The following is a 22,272-nucleotide window of genomic DNA, read 5'->3' on the forward strand; positions in this document are numbered from 1 at the left end:
AACACAACAGAACTGATGTGCCGAATCAGGGACCTGTTTGAGGTTTGTAATTATGAATTTAAAGTGAAAAGTGTTATGTGATTTTCTCTGGCAATCTTCCTTTCCTTGGGTACAGGCATGGGGGAGAAAAGAATTTGGTTTCTCTAGGGTTGGGGATAGTATATCAGATAATAACAGAGGGAGAGAGGAGTAAGTGAGCAAGGGATGTTTGCCAAGTTGTGATTATAATTACAGACTATGGAACTAAACTTGAACAAGGAATTCAGGAATATGAGAGGGAAGAGGCAAAGAGATAATGAGAAAGGGTGGAGTCATACTAAGGTCTCAAGGAAGTTGAGGAATTAAAGGAGTTGTTGTTCTAGAGCAAATGTTGTAGAAGTATAGAAAGTTATGGTTAAATATTGGGATGTTAGAAATCCCGATCTAAAAGAAGGCTGAGTTCCTGATGATGACAACATCCAGTGTGTATCCAGAAGGGCAGATGGCTGAGGTGGAGTGGAAGAAATAGTCATTGGAGGCGGAGAGGCAAAGAACTGAGATTCCAGTTTCCGTAGAGATCACTGATAATGTAAGTCACTAAGACTCTGGAAGGAGAGGAAGAATGTAAGCCAGGAACAGTTTTCAATGTGTGTATTAAACCAGATTTCAGTCACTACACCTACAAAGGATACGGTATATTTATTTCATTGAACTGTTTCTTTTTTAATGCAATCAGATATATTTCTCTTTGGTTTACATGATCTTGTGAAAAATGGAACTTTTTCAATATTATTTTTCGATTATGTACCCTGAAAACATATGCATTACAAACCAAAACAACTCATCACTGCAGTTCTGGGAAATGCTGAATCCAGAAGTGATTGAGAATAGCTGTTGATGAAGGAAGACAACACCAGGGAAGTCATAGAGGAGCTAGACACCTAGGAGAAGAGGAGAGAAAGACGTTCAGTAACAAACATATGTGAATGGAAGGGGGATATGAATTTAGAACAAAAGTCATATAGTTGTTAAAAAGGCATGAGTTCTGTATTCAAACCTGTATATGACCTGGAGACTCGATTGTTACATAGACCAGTTACTTGAACATTAACATAGGGATAATAGGACCCATGCCATCCAGTTGTTTTAAAGGTTAAATGAATAGAAATATGTAAAGCCCATTTATTATACTGGGTGTTGGCTAAGATACTACAACAAAAAGACCTAAAATTATAGTTACTTCAAAAAAAAAAAAGTGTTTCTCTGCCATCTAACAGACCAGGGTGGGTAGGTGAGCCCTGCTTCACAAAGCCATCCAGGAACTTATATTTTTCCATCATAATGGTTTATTAAAACCTATGGCATGCTTGCACTTGTGGTTGAAGCTGGCTAACCCCACGTCTGCATTCCTGTTTTGGGAGCAAGAAAGAGAGGAAGTCTAGGTCAGACAGCTTGTCTTCAAGAAGTTGAAACATGTTGTATGTTATATTGATTTCTACACGGACAGTGTAGTCTCTAGCAGACCATCCTGTTTCTCAGCCTTAATTTTGGAGTTTTGGGGTCTAATACCAAAATAAATAAGAGGAAAATGGATGCTGGAAGAGAGTTGTAATCTCCATCACAGCACCTACCATAGTACTTGGTCCAAATTATTATTAATCATTAGTTCCATTAATTATCCTTTTCAGGAATACCTTCATTCATTCTTTATAAACTTTATTGACTTTTAAATGCAAACACATTGGATTTTTATTTATAAATATATAGTAAAATTGGATCCCTTGATGATTATTAACATATCTCCACCAACATTTCAGGAACACTCTGTAAGTACAAGTGTTTAACCTGGTGTTTTACTGAGTTATTCCTGTAACAGGATGGCAGCATACCACATAGTCTAAGTATATGGAGAACTTTAATTTGGAGTCTACACTCAAACACTTATGTCTGGATATGGGTGGAACTTAATCTATTATTCGACCAAGTGCAGCAAATTTATGTATGTGGACCTAGCCCAAGTAAAACTACTCATAAGTAGTAAGTTAATAAAAATGATCATAAATCAAGTTCTATTCACTTAATTTGGTAAATAGCCTCACAGACATATATTATCTCTGCCAAAAAAAATCTGTGACTGTCTAGTTTTGTTACCTATGTTTTATTTTTTAAGCTTTTTTTTTTTTGGCTTATGAATACGTCTGGTTGTTCAGAATACATCCACTGAAGCAAGGGAACATTTGCCTCTGATTCCATCAAAGCATTCCCAACAATGATCTTATGCTGAATTAAGCAGCTGTAGCAGCACTAGGGACATGTAAGTCAGGATGTTAATGAAGAACTGAGCTCTTCATTTAAAGAGTTCCCAGGATATGGCTCATAGAACTAAAATAGGTCATTACAACTCAAAGTCAATTTTATGGGGGAAGTAAAACTCTTAACTTCTATTGACAAATGAAGACCTTTGTAACAGGGACTTTGTAAGATCTATAAAAAAGTACAACTAATTCCATTTAAAACAATAGTATATATATATATATTTATGTATAGGGCAAAGCACCTTCTCACTTCCCTCCTTTTGGTTAGTATGTACCATCTCTTTAAAGTCATTTTATATTTTACCTTCTCCAAGAGATTTTCCTTGATTATTCCTATACTTTTATGTTTATTTTTAATACTGTAAAATTATTTTAAAACGTCAAAGACTTGTTGATATATGAATCTGTAAAGCAAAACCAATATTTTTATGATTCATTGTTCAGATGCTAACATTATTATAAACATAAATAGAGAAACTGACATGTAGTTAGTTAGCACATGTTATGTATCAGTTTCATTTACATACATATTTTCATTTAATCCAATGCAGTATTGTATGATGGTTGAAAATCATGTTCCAGAATCAGGCAGTCCTAGATTTGAATTGCCTATTTGGTAATTTTTGTGTAAGTCACCTTAAGCAAAGTAAGCCTAAATTTCCTCATTTTGATAATTACAGAAGCCACTCAGCAGTGTTGCTGGATGATGAAGTAATGCATGCAAAGCACTTAGATTATCCTGATACCAGAGTAAACAGTAAATAGATCAGTTATTACTGTTGTTATTACTAATTACTTCTGAAACGGAAGGTATTCTAAGTCCAGTTGTATCGAAGACAAACTAAGGTTTAAAGATTTCAGGTAACTTGAAAATCTAAGTGGAATGAAAGATTTAGAATTTAAAACCTGTCTTTTTTTTTTTTTTTTTTTTTTTTGGTACCTTGCTTTCCACAAATACCTAAGCAGATACTGCTGTTTTCAGAATGATTAAAAACTGCATCCCACGTCTAGGCAGGGAGTTGGTTGATATTCTGTATCCTGGGTGGGTTGAGAAAGAAAGATAATAATTGTTTTCTCATACATTCTGGCTCCTATTGTTTTTCACATGGTATTGTTCCAGAGACCACTACTTTTTATTACTAAGTAGCTTTTGCTCTGCAAATCTAGCTGCCGCCATCTCTGTGCCTTCCCTGTAAAGGGAAAAGAGAAGAGGGAAAAGGAGCCCAAATTGGGCAGACCTGAAGCTAAGTGTGTAGACAGGGGACAGTGAAGGAGCTCTGCACTGGGTTCTGAGAAGTCTGCATTACTTTCTGACTGACTCCCAAGCTAAATTTTTTTACTGTACTACAGTATGCTATTTCTGCTTGAGAGAAATAATATTTATTATTTTCTTAGAGCCAGAGTATGGGCTTAAGAGCTCTAAGTGTTGAGTCAAGCAATGAGTTTAAAGAAAAATGGCAGGGCTTCCCTGGTGGCGCAGTGGTTGAGAGTCTGCCTGCCGATGCAGGGGACACAGGTTCGTGCTCCGGTCCGGGAGGATCCCACATGTTGCGGAGCGGCTGGGCCCATGAGCCATGGCCGCTGAGCCTGCGCGTCCGGAGCCTGTGCTCCGCAACGGGAGAGGCCACAACAGTGAGAGGCCCACGTACCTCAAAAAAAAAAAAAAAAAAAAGAAAAACGGCAAAAAGAAAACATACAAACACCAAGTTTAAAGATCAGCATTCAGAGTAGCCAAACTGCACTCTATTGCTCATCCTGTCCCTTCAGGGCAATTTGCAATGATGACATAATTATGATATTCATAAAATATATGTAAAATCATCTATATGAATATCATTTATATCATGATATAGAATATATATCACTCACATAAAAATATATACATATAATTTAAATTGAGCTATTTCTAAGGCTTGGCACTTTGATAATTCACAGGAAATTTCTTTCATTTATCTCAAGGCATTCCGGTGTTTGGAAGGCATTTTCTACTTCTACATTTATCCTTTTGTAAAGCCAGGTGAAGAAAACTTTATATGATTCCAGTGATCTGATGAATGACCCCTACTTTTAGAAGCAATGGATGGAAGTTGCTTTGGTTGTGGGCAGGACTAGTGGCAGGGAAATTGGAGACAACTGCAATGTTGTGGGTGACAGGTGATAAACTGAATTAAGTGGAGATGTGGTGACAGGAAAAGATATTTTTAAAAACCTGGAATTATTAGTCTAGATTAATACTTGGAAGTTAAGAGGGCATTAAAGAAAAGAAAGGAAGAAAGTGAAATGAAAGTAAACAGGCTTTTAAAAGAAAATGAAAAAGGTGAAAAGTTTTTAATTAATTATGAGCAAGTTGAGTTTTAAGGGTTATAAAATCTTAAAGGTCATCCATATGAAAGTAAAGTTTACACAGTTACCAAAAGTTTTTAGAACTTTTATAAAAAAAATTATCCTGTCATTAAAAATCTTATATCAAACACCTACTCTGTGTTTCATGGTCACTCTTCTCAAGACTCATTTAAAGATTTTATTATTATTTTAAGATTTAACCCAGAGTAAAATGCAGTATTTTCAAAGAAATTAATTGAAAATATTAAAGTTATAGTAGTATATTTTGTATCTGTCTAAAATTTTCATCTTTATCAAAGATTTGTTTTAATGTAAGTTCTCTGATCCAATATAAAAATACTTTAGTTTGGTTATTGCTGGTACACTTGCAGACCAAAATTTTCATATATTTTATAATGAGTTATATTGTTTTAGTTAAAATGTTGTCTAAAAAAGATACCAAAAAAACCCTTGCTCACTGCTTTGATTTTATCATAATCAAGCAGCATTCATTCCACTTAGGCTCTGTCATACATCTAGATTGAGGTCAAACATTCAGTTAATTTGGATCAGCTGGGGACATTGCAAATACCACCCCAAATCAACAATTCAACTTTAGCATATTTTTCATGAAAGAAAGTGAATTTTCCCACAACTTCTCATATTTCAGGACACTAACTATACAGTTGTTCTAGTTCATCCAGCTGTTTACCAAAATTCAGATGGGAGATTTCAATTTTGAATGTAAATGAAATATGTGTTTTACTTTTATTTGGTGTTATTCTATGGTCACAGCCTTAGATAAGGCAGCATAGCATTGATCACACCTCATTTTATTTCTTTCTGTCAAATAATTAGAAAAAGAAGAGCAAAATAAGCCCAAAGCAAGCAGAAGAAAGGAAACAATAAAGATAAGAGATAAAAAACTCAATGAAATTGGAACAGGAAAAAAATAGAGAAAATTAGTGAAATGAAGAACTGATTATTTTTAAAAAATCAATAAAATTGATCAAATAATAGGAAGGCTGGCCAAAATAAACAGGAGATACAAATCACCAACTTCAGAAATGAAACTAGGGATATCACTACACATACTAGAGAATACTATGAACAACCAAAATTCAACCAAGATGAAAGAGACAACCTGAATAGTCCTATGATCATTAAAGAAATTTAAGTTTAAGAAATTAAAGAAATTTAAATATTATTTTAAAGTTTCCAAAGAATAAGTCTTCAGGTCAAGATGGATTTACTGGAGAATTCTATCAAAGTTTTAAAGAAGAATTAACACCAATTTTACACAATTTCTTCCAGAAAATAGATTAGGAAGGAAAATTTATCAATTCATATTATGAAACAAGCATCATCCTGATACCAAAACTAGAAAAAGAGAGTACAACAAAGAAAACTACAGACTAATGTTACTTATGGACAAGATGCAAAAATATTCAAAGTGTTAGCAAGAAGATTCCAACTATGTATAAAAGAAGAACTATATACCATGACCAAGTAGTTTTTATTCCAGGTATGCAAGTCTGGTTCAATATTTGAAAATAAATTAGTCATTTAATTGATCATATCAACAGATGAAAGAAGAAATATCATATGGTGATATCAATTGGTGCAGAAAAAACATTTCATAAAATCTTACACTCATTCGTAATAAAAACACTCAGAAAATTAGGAATAGCCACAACAATAAGACAAGAAAAAGAAGTAAAGAGTGTACAGTCAACTGATTTTCAACAAGAATGCAAAGAATGCACAATGGGGAAAGCATAGTCTCTTCAATAAATGATGTTGGGAAAACTGGATATCTACATGCAAAAGAATGAAAATGGATCTTTATCATAAACCATACACAAAAATCAACTCAAAATGGATTAAAATCTTAAAGGTAAGACCTAAAACTGCAAAACTCCTTGAAGAAAACACAGGGAAAAATCTTTTTGATGTTGGCTATGGCAATTATTTCTTAGAAAGAACACCAAAATTATATGTAACAAAAGTAAAAATAGACTAGTGGGATTACATGAAACTGACAATCTTCACCATAGTGAAGGAAACAATCAACAAAACGAAAGGCAACCTGCAAAATGGAATAAAGTATTTGCAACCCATATATATGATAAAGGGGTAGTATCCAAAAAAATATAAGGAACTTCTACAACTCAATAGCAAACAAAACAAAAGAAAAAAACAAATAATCCTAATTTTTAAATGTGCAAAGGAAGTAAATAGACATTTCTTCAAAGAAGAAATACAAATGGCCAACAAATATTTGAAAAGGTGCTCAACATCACTTATCATTAGGCAAATGGAAATCAAAACCAAAATAAGATATCACCTCTCACCTGTTGGAATGACTATTATTTTAAAAAAATTGTATTGACAAAGATATAGAGAAAAGGGCACCCTTGGACACTGTTGGTGAGAATGTAATTTGGAGCAGTTACTATGAAAAACAGTATGGAAATTTCTCAAAAAATTAAAAATAAAACTACCATGTGGTTGAGCAATTCCACTTCGGAGTACTAAATGCCCAATGGAACTGAAGTCAGGATTTCAAAGAGATATCTCTACTCTCATGTTCATTTCAGTATTATTCACAATTGTCAAGATGTAGAAGAAACCTAAATGTCCATTGGTGGATGAATAAAGAAAGAAAAGGTGGTATATGCATACAATTTTATATTATTCAGCCTTAAAAAGTAGGAAATATGGTTATTTATGACAACATGGATAAACCTGGAGGAGATTATGCTAAGTGATATAAGCCTGATACAGAAAGACAAATATTACATGATATCACTTATATGAGGATTCAGAAAAGCCAGATTCATAGAAGGAGAGAATAAAATGGTGGTTTCCAGAGGCTGGAAGTAAGACAGAATGGGAAGTGATATCACAAATGTACAAAGTTTCAGTGACACAAAATGAATAATCCTGGAGATCTGCTATACAGCATAGCCCCTATAGTAAAAAATACTATATTATATACTTTAAAATTTCAAGGGAGTGTATCTTATAGTAAGTGTTATTATCACAAAATAATAATAGTAATAAATAAAAAGAGTGGGCAGAAACTTTTGGAGAGGATGGATATGTTTATGGCATGGATTGTGCTGATGCTTTCATGAGTATAAACATCTCTGAACTTATTAAATGGTATTCATTAAAAATGTACAGCTTTTTGTATGACTATTACACCTCAATAAAGTGGTTAAAAAAACAAACAATAAAATAACAGTGCAACTCACAGGAGAAATTATGAAAAAAGTGGTTATGGGAAAAAAGAGAAATAGAAATCTAAATTAATAAGACCAAGTTTCTGTGTGTTACCATATTACCTGAATAATATTCACATTATTTCAGTATATTATTTAAATGATATTCACAGAAACTTTTTGAGGGGAAAAATGATTAATCCCATGTTCAAGGATTGGAAAGTTTAACATATTAAAAATGTCAATTCTTTCCAAGTTGTTCTATAGGTTAATGCAATTTTTATTAAAATCGTGTTAGGTATTTTTGTATACATATAGGAGCTTATTCTAAAATTAATATGGAAAGATACAGGCTCTAGAATAGCTAATCTAATATTGACAATGTATAACAAAGTGGATGAAATCACTATTTTTGATATTCTTTTTTGTTTTTTTTAACATCTTTATTGAAGTATAATTTCTTTACAGTGTTGTGTTAGTTTCTGCTGTATAACAAAGTGAATCAGCTATATGTATACATATATCCCCATATCCCCTCCCTTTTGCATCTCCCTCCTACACTCCCTATCCCACACCTCTAGGTGGTCCCAAAGCATCGAGCAGATCTCCCTGTGCTATGCAGCTGCTTCCCACTAGCTATCTATTTTACATTTGGTAGTGTATTTATGTCAATGCTACTCTCTCACTATGTCCCAGCTTACACTTCCCCGCCCCTGTCTCCTCAAGTCCATTCTCTATGTCTACGTCTTTATTTCTGTCCTTCCCCTAGGTTCATCAGAACCTTTTTTGTTGTTGTTGTTAGATTCCATATATATGTTTTAGCAAAGGTATTTGTTTTTCTCTTTCTGATTTACTTCACTCTGTATGACAGACTCTAGGTTCACCCACCTCACTACAAATAACTCAGTTTCATTCCTTTTTATGGCTGAGTAATATTCCATTGTATATATGTGCCACATCTTCTTTATCCATTCATCTGTTGATGGACACTTAGGTTGCTTCCATAGCCTGGCTATTGTAAATAGTGCTGCAATGAACATTGGGGTACATAACTCATTTTGAATATGGTTTTCTCAGGGTATATGCCCAGTAGAGGGATTGCTGGGTCATATGGTAGCTCTATTTTTAGTTTTTAAGGGAACCTCCATACTGTTCTCCATAGTAGCTGTATCAATTTACATTCCGATCAGCAGTGCAAGAGGGTTCCCTCTTCTCCACATCCTCTCCAGCATTTATTGTTTATAGATTTTTTGACAATGGCCATTCTGACCAGTGTGAGGTGATACCTCATTGCAGTTTTGATTTGCATTTCTCTAATGATTAGTGATGTTGAGCATCCTTTCATGCATTTGTTGGCAATCTGTATATCTTCTTTGGAAAAATGTCTATTTAGGTCTTCTGCCCGTTTTTGGATTGGGTTGTTTGCTTTTTGATATTGAGCTGCATGAGCTGCTTGCATATTTTGGAGATTAATCCTTTGTTTGCAAATATTTTCTCCCATTTTGAGGGTTACCTTTTTGTCTTGTTTATGGTTTCCTTTGCTGTGCAAAAGTTTTTAAGTTTCATTAGGTCCCATTTGTTTTTTGTTTTGTTTTGTTTTTATTTCCATTTCTCTAGGAGGTGGGTCCAAAAGGATCTTGCTGTGATTTATGTCATAGAGTGTTCTGCCTATGTTTTCCTCTAAGAGTTTTATAGTGCATGGACTTACATTTAGGTCTCTAGTCCATTTTGAGTTTATTTTTGTATAGGGTGTTAAGGAGTGTTCTAATTTCATTCTTTTACATGTAGCTGTCTGGTTTTCCCAGCACCACTTATTGAAGAGGCTGTCTTTTCTCCATTGTATATTCTTGCCTCCTTTATCAAAGATAAGGTGACCATATGTGCATCAGTTTATCTCTGGGCTTTCTATCCTGTTCCATTGATCTATATTTCTGTATTTGTGCCAATACCATACTGTCTTGATTACTGTAGCTTTGTAGTATAGTCTGAAATCAAGGAGCCTGATTGTTCCAGGTCCGTTTTTCTCTCTCAAGATTGCTTTGGCTATTCGGGGTCTGTTGTGTTTCCATACAAACTGTAAAATTTTTTGTTCTAATTTAATGTGTCATTTAAAGCTTGTGTTTCCTTATTTATTTTCATTTTGGATGATCTGTCCATTGGTGAAGGTGGGGTGTTAAAGTCCCCTACTACTATTGTATTAATGTTGATTTCCCCTTTTATAGCTGTTAGCATTTGCCTTATGTATTGAGGTGCTCCTATGTTGGGTGCATAAATTTTTACAATTGTTATATATTTGTCTTGGATTGATCCCTCGATCATTATGTAGTGTCCTTCTTTGTCTCTTGTAATAGTCTTTATTTTAAAGTCTATTTTGTCTGATATGAGAATCGCTACTGCAGCTTTCTTTTGATTTCCATTTGCATGCATGGAATATTTTTTCCATCCCCTCATTTTCAGTCTGTATGTGTCCCTAGGTCTGAAGTGGGTCTCTTGTAGACAGCATATATATGGGTCTTGTTTTTGTATCCATTCAGCCAGTCTATGTCTTTGGGCTGAAACATTTAATCCATTTACATTTAAGGTAGTTACAGATATGTATGTTCCTATTACCATTTTCTTAATAGTTTTGGGTTTGTTTTTGTAGATCTTTTCCTTCTCTTGTCTTTTCTGCCTAGAGAAGTTCCTTTAGCATTTGTTGTATAGCTGGTTTGGTGGTGCTGAATTCTCTTAACTTTTGCTTGTCTGTAAAGGTTTTAATTTTTCCATCGAATCTGAATGAGATCCTTGCTGGATAGAGCAATCTTGTTGGTAGGTTTCTCCCTTTCATCACTTTAAGTATGTCCTGCCACCCCCTTCTAGCCTGCAGAGTTTCTGCTGAAAGAACAGCTGTTAATCTTATGGTGATTCCCTTGTATGTTATTTGTTGTATTTCCCTCGCTGCTTTTAATATTTTTCTTTGTATTTAATTTTTGACAGTTTGATTAATATGTGCCTTGGTGTGTTTCTCCTTGGATTTATTCTGTATGGGCCTCTCTGTGCTTCCTGGACTTGATTGACTATTTCCTTCCCATGTTAGGGAAGTTTTCAACTATAATCTCTTCAAATATTTTCTCAGACCTTTCTTTTTCTCTTCTTCTTCTGAGACCCCTATAATTCAAATGTTGCTGCATTCAATGTTGTACCAGATGTCTCTGAGATGGTCCTCAATTCTTTTCATTCTATTTTCTTTATTCTGCTCTGTGGCAGTTATTTCCACTATTTTATCTTCCAGATTGCTTATCTATTCTTCTGCCTCAGTTATTCTGCTATAGATTCCTTCTAGAAATTTTTAATTTCATTTATTGTGTGGTTTATCATTGTTTGTTTGCTCTTTAGTTCTTCTAGGTCCTTCTTAAACATTTCTCGTATTTTGTCCATTCTATTTTCAAGATTTTGGATCATCTTTCCTATCAATACTCTGAATTCTTTTTCATGTAGACTGCCTATTTCCTCTTCATTTGTTTAGTCTGGTGGATTTTTACCTTGCTCCTTCATCTGCTGCATATTTCTCTGTCTTCTCATTTTGTTTATCATACTGTGTTTGGGGTCTCCATTTTGCAGCCTGCAGGTTCATAGTTTCTGTTGTTTTTGGTGTCTGCTCCCAGTGAGTGAGGTTTGTTCAGTGGTTTGTGTAGGCTTCCTGGTGGAGGGTACTGGTGCCTGTTTTCTGGTGGGTGGGGCTGGATCTTGTCTTTCTGGTGAGCAGGACTGCGTCCTGTGGTGTGTTTTGGGGTGATCATGAACTTATTATGATTTTAGGCAGCCTCTCTGTTAATGGGTGGGATGTGTGCCTGTCTTGCTTGTTGTTTGGCATGGGGCTTCCAGCACTGGCGCTTGCTGGCCGTTTGGTGTAACTGGGTCTTATCATTGAGATGGAGATCTCTGGGAAAGCTCTCGCCGATTGATATTATGTTGGGCTGGGAGGCCTCTGCATGGTCCAATGTCTTAAACTTGGCTCTCCCACCTCCTAGGCTCACGCCTGACATGAGGCCATAGCACAAAGACCCTGTCAGCCACACAGCTCTTCAGTATTTCAGCTGCAGCCTCATAGGGATTGCAGAATCTGGGTGAGGTGGCTGAATTTTTCCCTTATGTCTGATAGATCTGCATAATCATGTTAGCAACTTGACGGTTGCATGGGCAGGTCAGCCCCATGCTCCTATTGACCAGGAGGTCCAAGCCACCGATGCACCTCTTTTTGATATTAAGGCCTGCTATATAGTTCCACTGATAAGGACAATGTGATATTAGTGAAGGGATTGACACCTGTATCAATGGAACAGTTAGAAAATCTAGAAATAGGCCCATGCAAATTCAGCAATTGATTTCTGATGAAGGTGCAAAAATAATTCAATGGATGATGAGGGGAAGTTTTATCTACATCCAGTGACATCCATTTTTTTCTTTATTATGTACTTTATTAGTAAAAAAAAGTCTGACTTTGCAACTCCAAGATTTGTATTAGTAAAAAAAATGTCTGACTTTGCAACTCCAAGATTTGCAGACTAACTTAATTGTTTATAATTTAGATGTGTTTTACTGTACTTATTCTGAAAGGCATATGAAAATTATAAACAGTTTTAAAGTATAAGATAAAGGTAAATATAATGAGGAATTTTAAAATTTTATTTCTACACCACAGTGGATCATCTTGTATACCCTGAAGACACAAGCACTGGCAGTTTTACGATGGCCTTTGTAAACAAAGGGAAGTTATTAAAGGATTTTTTTCCTTTGGTTTCAGTATGAATTTTATGTTCATTTTTTTGGCCCTTAGGTCATTGCCCTGAAATAACTAAATAACATAGGTGATATAGTCTCACCGTGTTAGTCAGAGAGTACATTGATTCTCCAGAGAATAGTTTTTGTATTATTAATAGTGGGAACTTAACCAGTTTCTGGAGGCAAGAGAAATGTGAAGAATCTTGGGTTTGCTCATTATTTTAAAAATATGTGTGGTAAGTCCTATAGTGCTAAGAGTGCAGTAAACCAAAATGCACTTTTAAATTTTCTCCTAACCAATCTCCCCTTATACTATCATCATTATATCTCCTTGCAAACTATTTAGTGATTGAGAGCTGTAAGTTGTTCGTGGTATGCGTGCATATATGTATATTTTAATATTCAGTATTACTGAAAGATGATTAGGACTCACTTAACTAAATACATTACCATAAAATGTTTCTGTCTTCTGTTTATTTTTTCTGTAGTTTATGAAATGGGTCAGAACAAATAAATCTGGAGGGTTTCATAAAGACAGGACAGTGTTGTGTTGCATTTCTTCTTATATGACCAGTAGATTTACTTTGGTAAATAAATGTTAGAAATAATGTTTTGTATATAAAGGACAAAATAATGACAAAGTAATAACAGATATTCTAAATGCACAATGAAGAACACTAAGAAGTAGGACATCCAGCAATTATGGTGAAATTTTTAGAATAAGTACGTCAGCAAATAATCCCCTTTAAAAACAAAGGAATTTAATAACAACAAAAAGTCCAAATAAAGATAAAAATATTATTTAATCCAAAACCAGAGAGCTCAAATTCCTACCAAAGATTCTGGTGAAAACGCATCTGATACAAAAACTTCTAGGCCACCTTAAGGAAGGACGCTGTTAACCAATGTATATACAGTTGTATGAGGTATAAGTCAGGAAGTTCTACTGGTTTGTCTAGGTTCTGATAGATAAAGGTTAAAAATAAAAGTAGGCAGCTCTGTGGCAAAATGTAAAAGACATATTTCTTCAAGTCATCAGTATAGGCAGGGCTAGAATATCTATCATCTAACCTGACCTTCTCATGAGAAAAAGTGAGAGTTGGAGGCCAACTTATTAGAAATGACCATATAGAGATAAATAATATTTGGGCTGTGATATAAAATCCTTTACTAATTATGTGGCAGCTAACAAATTTTCAGCAAGATAACTGTTTCACTCAAAATAGAAGAAAGTGAACTCTAAGGAAACACTATCAATGAGACAAAACATATTCCTAGTCTAATGGAAAAAATATGATTAATAAAAAAAGATAACTTAGATTGCATTGCTCACTGTCCCAGTTCTTTGGGCCCCCATTCAGCAACCACGGTGCTAAACACTGAATTTATAACGTTAGTTTCTAGCAGCCTCAGGAAAGCCTAATAGTAGTTAAATATGCACCAGCCCTAATGTCATGCTTTGCTGCATTCCCACATGTCACTTTCTCCATAGTGCTTACAGATGTTTAACAGTATCCTATGTATATATTTATGGCCTAAGTTTCCACACTAGAATGTAACCTACTAGAGAGCTTGTCGGTTGTCTGTCTTGTTAACCTTTATTTTTGTCCAGGGCCAAAAATAGTGCCTGGTGCAGAGCAGAGACTCCATAAATATATGTGCATTGACTGCACAGATGAACATAAAGAGAGTCGAGGCGATTCTACTTATAGTACTCTGTGACACATGGACTTAAAATAGAACTTATCCTACATAAACATAAGTAAACAGAAAAAATAGAACTTCAGCAAAAATTTGACAAAAGATAAAAAAGAGAAATATTTTTATTACAATTAAGGACATTGAGGAAAACAACTTTTATGAAATAGAAGTTATGATAATAAATTAAATGAAAGAGACAGTAGCAGAATAAGAAAATAAATTAAAGAGAAAAGTAAAGATAGAGTAAAACTTACAAACAAGCCAGAGAAAAGAAAGAATGCAGTCCACTTTTCAGAGGGTCAAATCAATGGCATGGGGCAGAGATTTCAGAAAATTATACATAATACATTGGAAAACAGTTTAAAAAAGATAATAGAAGGAAAAAAACAACTATCTAATGCAAAGATTATTGTTATGCCTAGAGAATACAACTGAGCTAGTAAATAAGAACAAAACCAAATTCAAATATGAATGAAAGAAAATTTTCCTGAAATGAAAGATTACATAAATCTGAATCTCCAAAGGATTCACTGAGGTCTGCTTGTCAGAAAAATAAAAACAAGCAAGCAAAAAACAAATAGCAAAGATTGACAATTTTACTTGTCACAAATTTTATATTAATACTTAGCTTATCTAAGAAACATTCAGCAAAAAGAACTAGGTCTCCTATAAAGGAAAACAAACAAATAGGTTTACCTCCCAATTCTCTTTGGCAACTTTAGCTGTTGACAGTGGAACAGTGTCCAAAGCTGAGGGATAAGAGTACAAATCAAAAACCTTTACCCATCCAGATCATCATTCACATGTGTTGACAATAAAAAGACATTTTCAAATATATCACCCATGTATGATTTCTTAAATTTTGTTTGAAGTAATCCAGTCAAATGAAAGATGAATCAAAGAATTTTCATAGTAACATCATAAAAATAAAAGACTGATAAAATAAAAAAATAATTTAAGAAATGTTACATGTATTTTACTCATAAAGTATTTATTCATAATTTCATTTAAATTCAAAAGTAAATATAAATATCTATCACAATTGTGGTTGTAAAACTGAATGTGAGTGTAATTTAATCTTCTGCTTAAACTAGCTAGAGGAGTTTCTGTTATGCAAGTGAAAACTGTTACCTAGGCATGTATAATCCTGATGTCAGGAAAGAGCAATCTGCTGTGAATGCCAGCCTCTCTCCTCTCTTCTACTGATCTCCACATATATGGTTACACCTAGTCTTGAATCTCACTCTGCACTAGCATCAGCTGCTGTTATCTGGTGTCACTTGAGCTCTTGCTCCATGTTCCACAGACTCTACATCCTCTTCCTTTGCCCTCTCAGTATCTTTGCCCCTCCAACACTGCTGATGGTAAAGGGGGTAGGGGTGGGGAGCTCTGAATTTCTTAGCTGTTTGCCTTCACCTAGTAGCAGTTGCCTTCAGGTTATTGGTCTAGACACATTCCTTCCCATTTTCTTCAACCTTCGTGGGCATCTCTAGGAAGTTTGCAGGCTCTCTGGATTTGGAAGTGTGAAGCCAAATCCCTGCTACTCTGTATAAGTATGTTTTGGCAGGTCTCTGAGAGAAAGGTCATCTTTATCAAATACACATTCACCCACATACACACATGCATGCACATCAGGATTTGATTTGCAGAAGGTAATGTAGAGATAGCCACTTCTTAGGAACTTACCAGCTAAAAAGCACCAGGCTTCTCACCTCTGAGCTTCCTCTTTCCATGGTTTTGTTCTATGGCAATCTTTGTTTCAGTCCTCCGTGCTTTGTTTTTTATAGTTACAGCTCAACTTATGAAAACAAGGACAACATTTCCTTTCAACTAAAGTCAAATATGTTTGGTTTTCAAACCATTGTCTCAGTCTTGGAATTTAAATCTCTCCTTTGAAACTCAAAACTGAGCAACGACTTTTTTGTTCTAGTCATTATATGCCTTCTCTCTGATTTCTAGTGTTTCTAGTTTTTAAATTACATGCAGTAGGCTCAGAAAAACTCATAGTTACTTCTTTTTCTGTTTGTTCTAATATTTTTGTAGAGTTTTGTGTCTCTTTCATGGTGTCAGTTTTTCTTGAACACTCAGTGGTTCTTGGTTATTCTCTTTATCTCTCTGCCTGTGGTGCTTGTGATGGGACACTGGGATGGCTGGACATATTTTCGGAGTTTAGGTGCCAAATCAGTTGGGTTTGGCAAGCAAGTTGGATGCCAAACTCCAGTTTGTGTTATTTGCTAATGTGGGTACTCTGTTTACCAGGTTTCAATGTACACTTTTATTCCTTAAAACCTGTGGGCAAATACTCTGACTACTCGCCATTCAGCCAACCATAAGAAAAGAAAGAGACAACCCCTCAACTTCTCCAAATGCAGCTCACCAAGAGATGACCCTAAAATTCTCCTTCCTTCCACTTGTACCTGTATTCTCTCAGCTCAGTTTCCCAAAATAACTCCCATCACCTCAGGAATCTTTCCCTGATATTTCCTACTTTCTGTCTCAGCAATTCCTCAAGAGTTCTGCTCCAGGATCCTTGTTGATTGCATATCAGCAGAGTAAAGAAAGTGAAATAGGATGAGGGAAGACATCTGGGAGAGGTGACGTTTCAATAGAGACTTGAACAAAAGAAGTTATATTATCTTATATAATATTATATAACATGTCAGTGAGACTAGTATTCCAGCTAGTGGGAATAGCAAGTGTGAAGACCCTGAGAGAAAATTATTTTTAAACCATTCAAAGAATCCAGTGGGACTGGAGTATAGCATGCTAGTTGTTTTTGGTGGAATTGAGAGAGGAAAAACCATCACTGTGTCATGGTGTTATGAGAGTAACAAATACACACACATAAAAAACAATCCAGGACTTCTCTGGTGGTGCAGTGGTTAAGAATCCGCCTGACAATGCAGGGGGCACGGGTTTGTGCCCTGGTCCGGGAAGATGTCACATGTCACGGAACAACTAGGCTTGGGAGCCACAACTACTGAGCCCACATGCCACAACTACTGAAGTCCAAGAGCCTAGATCCCGTGCTCTGCAAAAACAGAAGCCACTGCAATGAGAAGCCCATGTACCGCAATGAAGAGTAACTCCTGCTCACCGCAACTAGAGAAAGCCTGCACGCAGCAATGAAGACCCAATGCAGCCAAAAATAAATAAATAAATTAATTAATTAAAGGACAACAACAATCTAAAACAGGATAAGATGAAAACACAAGGGTTCTAATTACATGCTAAGTAAATATAGAGGTGAAAGAGATTAATTCTGACATATTGGATCAGGCACGATTCTGTGAAAGACTTTAAAGGAAGGGGTTTATTTCTTGTTTATGTAAAAGTGTGAGTTTGTTTGCTGACCCTGCCACATGACTTCATAAAGTTGCCATCATTTGTAAAGTGTTGCTTTTGTCTGAGTAGTATGTCTCCCACTATGTTGATATTGCAGCTAGCAGAAAGAGGAAAGGGAAGGCAAAGGGCATTATCTCTTCCCAATAAGGGCAAGACATGAAAATTACACACATCACTTTTACTTACCTTTTGTTGGTCAAACATTTAGTCACGTGGGCAACTTAGCTGCACATGGGGGTTTGGAAATGTAATCTTTATTGTGAGTTGCATTCTACTTAGCTAAAATCTATTTCTCTGGAAGAGGGAAGATAAACTCTGATGGAAAATGAGAAATCTATACCACACTTTCTAAAAAGAAAATATTCATAATTCTAATCACAAAAATCTATCAATTATAACACAGTTTAAAGCTTTACTGATATATGTACTTCAATTGCACTAACCATCTGAAGAATCATATTCATCTTTGAGTGGTGCTAACTCCACCTTTCATTATATTTAGTTTTAGGTATTATGTGGAACATTCTTTGACTTGTTCAATTACTTGGCTCATAGATTATAGCATGAATTAAGTAGACACTCTACATCCAAACAACAAGTACTTCATAGGTTACCTGTCAGATTCCAAATTATATTGAATGAAATTTTTATTACTTTATTCTTCATTACCTTCATGGATTTTTATATTACCATTTATAAGGGTCCATTCTATTTCAAATTTGATGGATATGCATAGAATATGAAGCAATCTATATTTATGTTCCTTGCAAAGGCCAGGAGTTGACTAAACACATCTAGAAACTGCTCCTGTCAAAATGTAGTTGAACACATCATGAATACATTATTGTTCCTGCAGCATCTGCAATGCATTTGGCACAAACTGCTGCAGGCTTTCAGCAGACTGCAGCAAATAGTAAATATATGCTGTTCTTCGATCCAAGGGGAAACTACTGCATATTTTTTTGTGAAAGTATGGCCCCCAAATTAGTGTGTACTGAAACAAAACACAAAAACCAAGTACTATTTACTGCAACAGTTGCAATTTTTTTTATAAATGGAACATTTATTTCAATAATTTTGTACACATATACTAATCTGCAAAATATTTTTCCTGCATTATTAATGACCCCAAAATATAGATTTTGAATGAAATGTAAATGTCATTCTTGACTTATTAAAATAGTAGTTTTGTGACCAGAATATCAAAAGTATCATCCACAAACTTTATAAATGCATATGGAAGAAATAATTTCTAGTGTGTAAAGTGGTGTAAATAACTGTTATTTTGTATTACTTACATTGTCTATATAATAACAAATAGTCTTATAGTTAAATAAAAATAATAGAATGAAAGAAGTAGACTTTTTAATAATCAGGTGAGGTTTTTTTTTTAATAAAAACCTTAAAATTAAAGTATAGCAGTCAAGAAATGATGACAGTGAAATCACTCCTAAGTCACATCTCCTGACCAGTTTGTTTTGAAAAAAGCAATGAAAAACCATAATTGATATTATCAGAAATATAAAACATTGCATTGATAAAACAGAATTCTATAAAAATGAAACAGAGAAGAATGAGTTCTTTAAAATAAGAAATATGATGGCTAAAATAAAAATACTCAAGAAAAATTCAAAGTGTTGAAAATAGCATCATCTAGGAGGAAAATAAAAAGACAAATATATCAAAAATAGGAAGGAAAGAGAAAATTAAAGTCAGTGTAGGGGGTCACATATCTGAATAATAGAAGTTCTTGAAAAACTAGAGAAAAAGAAGAGAAATATTTCCAAAGAATTAATTTTAAAAGATTTTCCATTACCAAAGTACTTGAATTTTGTATTGATAAGAGCCAACAAGGATCTAACACATTGAATAAAAGTGATCCATACCAAGACAGCATTATAAAATATCAGAGCACTGTGGATACCAAGAAGATCCTAAAAACCTTCTGACAGGAAAAACAAGTCAGATACAAAGGAATAAGAAGAAAACATGGCATTGGACTTCTCAACAGCAACTTCAGTTACTAGAAAGCAATCAGCAATGTGTTCAATATAGTTAGAAAAAATGAGTTCCAAATTAAAATAGTATATTTAATCAAATTCTCAATCACTTGTGAGGACAAAGTTTTCTTATATGTAAAGAGTAAAAAAATTACATCTCATGCACCTTCTTAGGAGACCAACAAATGATATATCTCAGCAAAACAAGGAGATAAACAAAGAAAGAAAAATCTGAGCAACATGGAAGATAAGCAAAGGGAATTTCTAAAATAAAAGTGAAGGAAGTCCCTGGGTGACAGCTTATTCATCAGAAATAAGGAATAAAAGATGAAGAAAAACTGGAGAGGGGAAGGAGATGAAGAGAAAGGAGATGAAAATAAAAGCATGGAGATGATAAATCATCTGATGTTTGGCAGTATTTGTGAACATTAGTGTAAGGAATTGGCAGGCCTATTAGAAAAATAATAGCAATTGGTACATGTAACACTAAGCAAATGGTTAAAAATGAGACAATAATTAGCTCTAGGTAAAATTAAAATTTTTTTAAAGAAATGTATTCATAGTATACTACATGGCTCAATAATTTGCATAATCCTAGTAATGTAAATACTAATGATTTTACCAAGAATTATGATATAATTATATTGGGAAGATAAGAGGAAGGATTGTTAGCTCATCCGAACTCTTAACTGCTATAATAAAAAGCTTAATAGGGGCTTCCCTGGTGGCGCAGTGCTTGAGCGTCCGCCTGCCGGGGCAGGGGACACGGGTTCGTGCCCCGGTCTGGGAGGATCCCACATGCCGCGGAGCGGCTGGGCCCGTGAGCCATGGCCGCTGAGCCTGCGTGTCCAGAGCCTGTGCTCCGCAACGGGAGAGGCCGCAACAGTGAGAGGCCCGCATACCGCAAAAAAAAAAAAAAAAAAAGATTCTGTCAAAATTAATCAATCAAGAGAAATCTGAGTATGCACAGTGTATAGAAGTACGGATGTAAATACTAAAAGGAGCAGCTAAAAATTTCAAAAGTGGCTGCCTCTGGGAAGCATAACAATGGAGAGGATGTGCTGGATAAAGATATCTTTTAATATAATGGCAACTCTTTTATTATATGGGCAGGATCCAATAAGGTGCAAGTAGAAAATTAATTGATGCCTGTCCTACTCTCTCAAATGCAATATGCAGTCTCTTTTTTCGCTACCCCTTGGGTAAAATTTCTAGCAAGTACAATAAGTATTTCAGATCATTCTCAGATAGTAAAATGTCCTCTGGTCATTTTTAGATCTAAGCATAGTAACTACATAATCCAAACTCAGGTCATAATTGGAGAGCTCCACAGTTTTGCCCATTTTAAAACCTTTCCCCAGGGGCTTCCCGGGGCTTCCCTGGTGGTGCAGTGGTTGAGAGTCCACCTGCCGGTGCAGGGGACACGGGTTCGTGCCCTTGTCCGGGAAGATCCCACATGCCGCGGAACGGCTGGGCCTGTGAGCCATGACCGCTGAGCCTGCGCGTCTGGAGCCTGTGCTCTGCAACGGGAGAGGCCACAACAGTGAGAGGCGCGCAAAAAACCCTTTCCCCAATCCTCAGGATTGTTTTAGGCTGGGAGACTTCAGTGAACGTTGGGAGTGATGATGGGAGAGAATGGAAGCCTTCTTCTCTAATTAATGCTTTTCCTTTTCCTTCACCCTCTGATTTTTCCTCTTGTGGGTAGTGGCACTTTTGTGAGTTTCTCAGGGGTGTTTTTTCTGGGGCTCCCTTAACCGTTTTTGCTGTGAACAGTAACGGTTCTCCACTGGTTACTTGTTCTCTTAGGATGGTACACTCAGTTTCTGTATCAAATAACACTTTCAGCCTTTAAAATATACTGTTTTAACTTGACTCCAGACTATGTACATCTTATAGGTCCACAGGGCTCCTAGGAAAGTCTCACATTCCTGCCAGACAAAATGGAAATGCAGCTTCCTTCCAAGGAAGGAAAAAATTGGAAAAACCTCATCTGTTTGCTCTGCTGCCAGGCAAGCGACTCCACTTATTACTGTTCACCTTTAGTTTTCCCAGATGTGAGTCAGCTACCAGCACTTATGAAAATCCAAGAGATACGTGCAAATTATCAGAGTGATCTTTTCAAGGATCCTCTCATGCATCTTGAGATGAGAGGGAGGCATCCCTCCCCCACCACCTCATAGAAGTGAAAATCACACAGCACATGACAAAACTCTCCAGGAATCCTCTCTTCCAACTTCAGCCTCCCCTATTATTGCATGATGTGGAGGATCATCAAAGCTGGGAGAATCAGTTTCACGATTGGCTAGTCTGTACAACACAGGTCTATAAGCACCCGGCTTCAGAATATAGGGGTGTTTGGTAGCAATTGTTTTGTTCTTGGCCTTTGGGCATCAGACGAAACTGAAAAAGAGATTCCATTTTATTATCCTGCTGCATTAGTTTTTTGGTACTATTGTTTGAACTATGTGCATTTTTTATTTGAACTAAAAATGAAGGTTAATTTTTCTAAAGTAATGAGACCACACAGTATAAGTTAAATAATAGTTTATAATCCTGAGTCTTTTTTGTCAAATTTCTTGATAAAGGAAGACTTGGGAATGATACAGGTCATCATGAAGCAGC

This window comes from Hyperoodon ampullatus (assembly GCF_949752795.1).
Source record: "Hyperoodon ampullatus genome assembly, chromosome: 2".
Classification (NCBI taxonomy): domain Eukaryota; kingdom Metazoa; phylum Chordata; class Mammalia; order Artiodactyla; family Ziphiidae; genus Hyperoodon; species Hyperoodon ampullatus.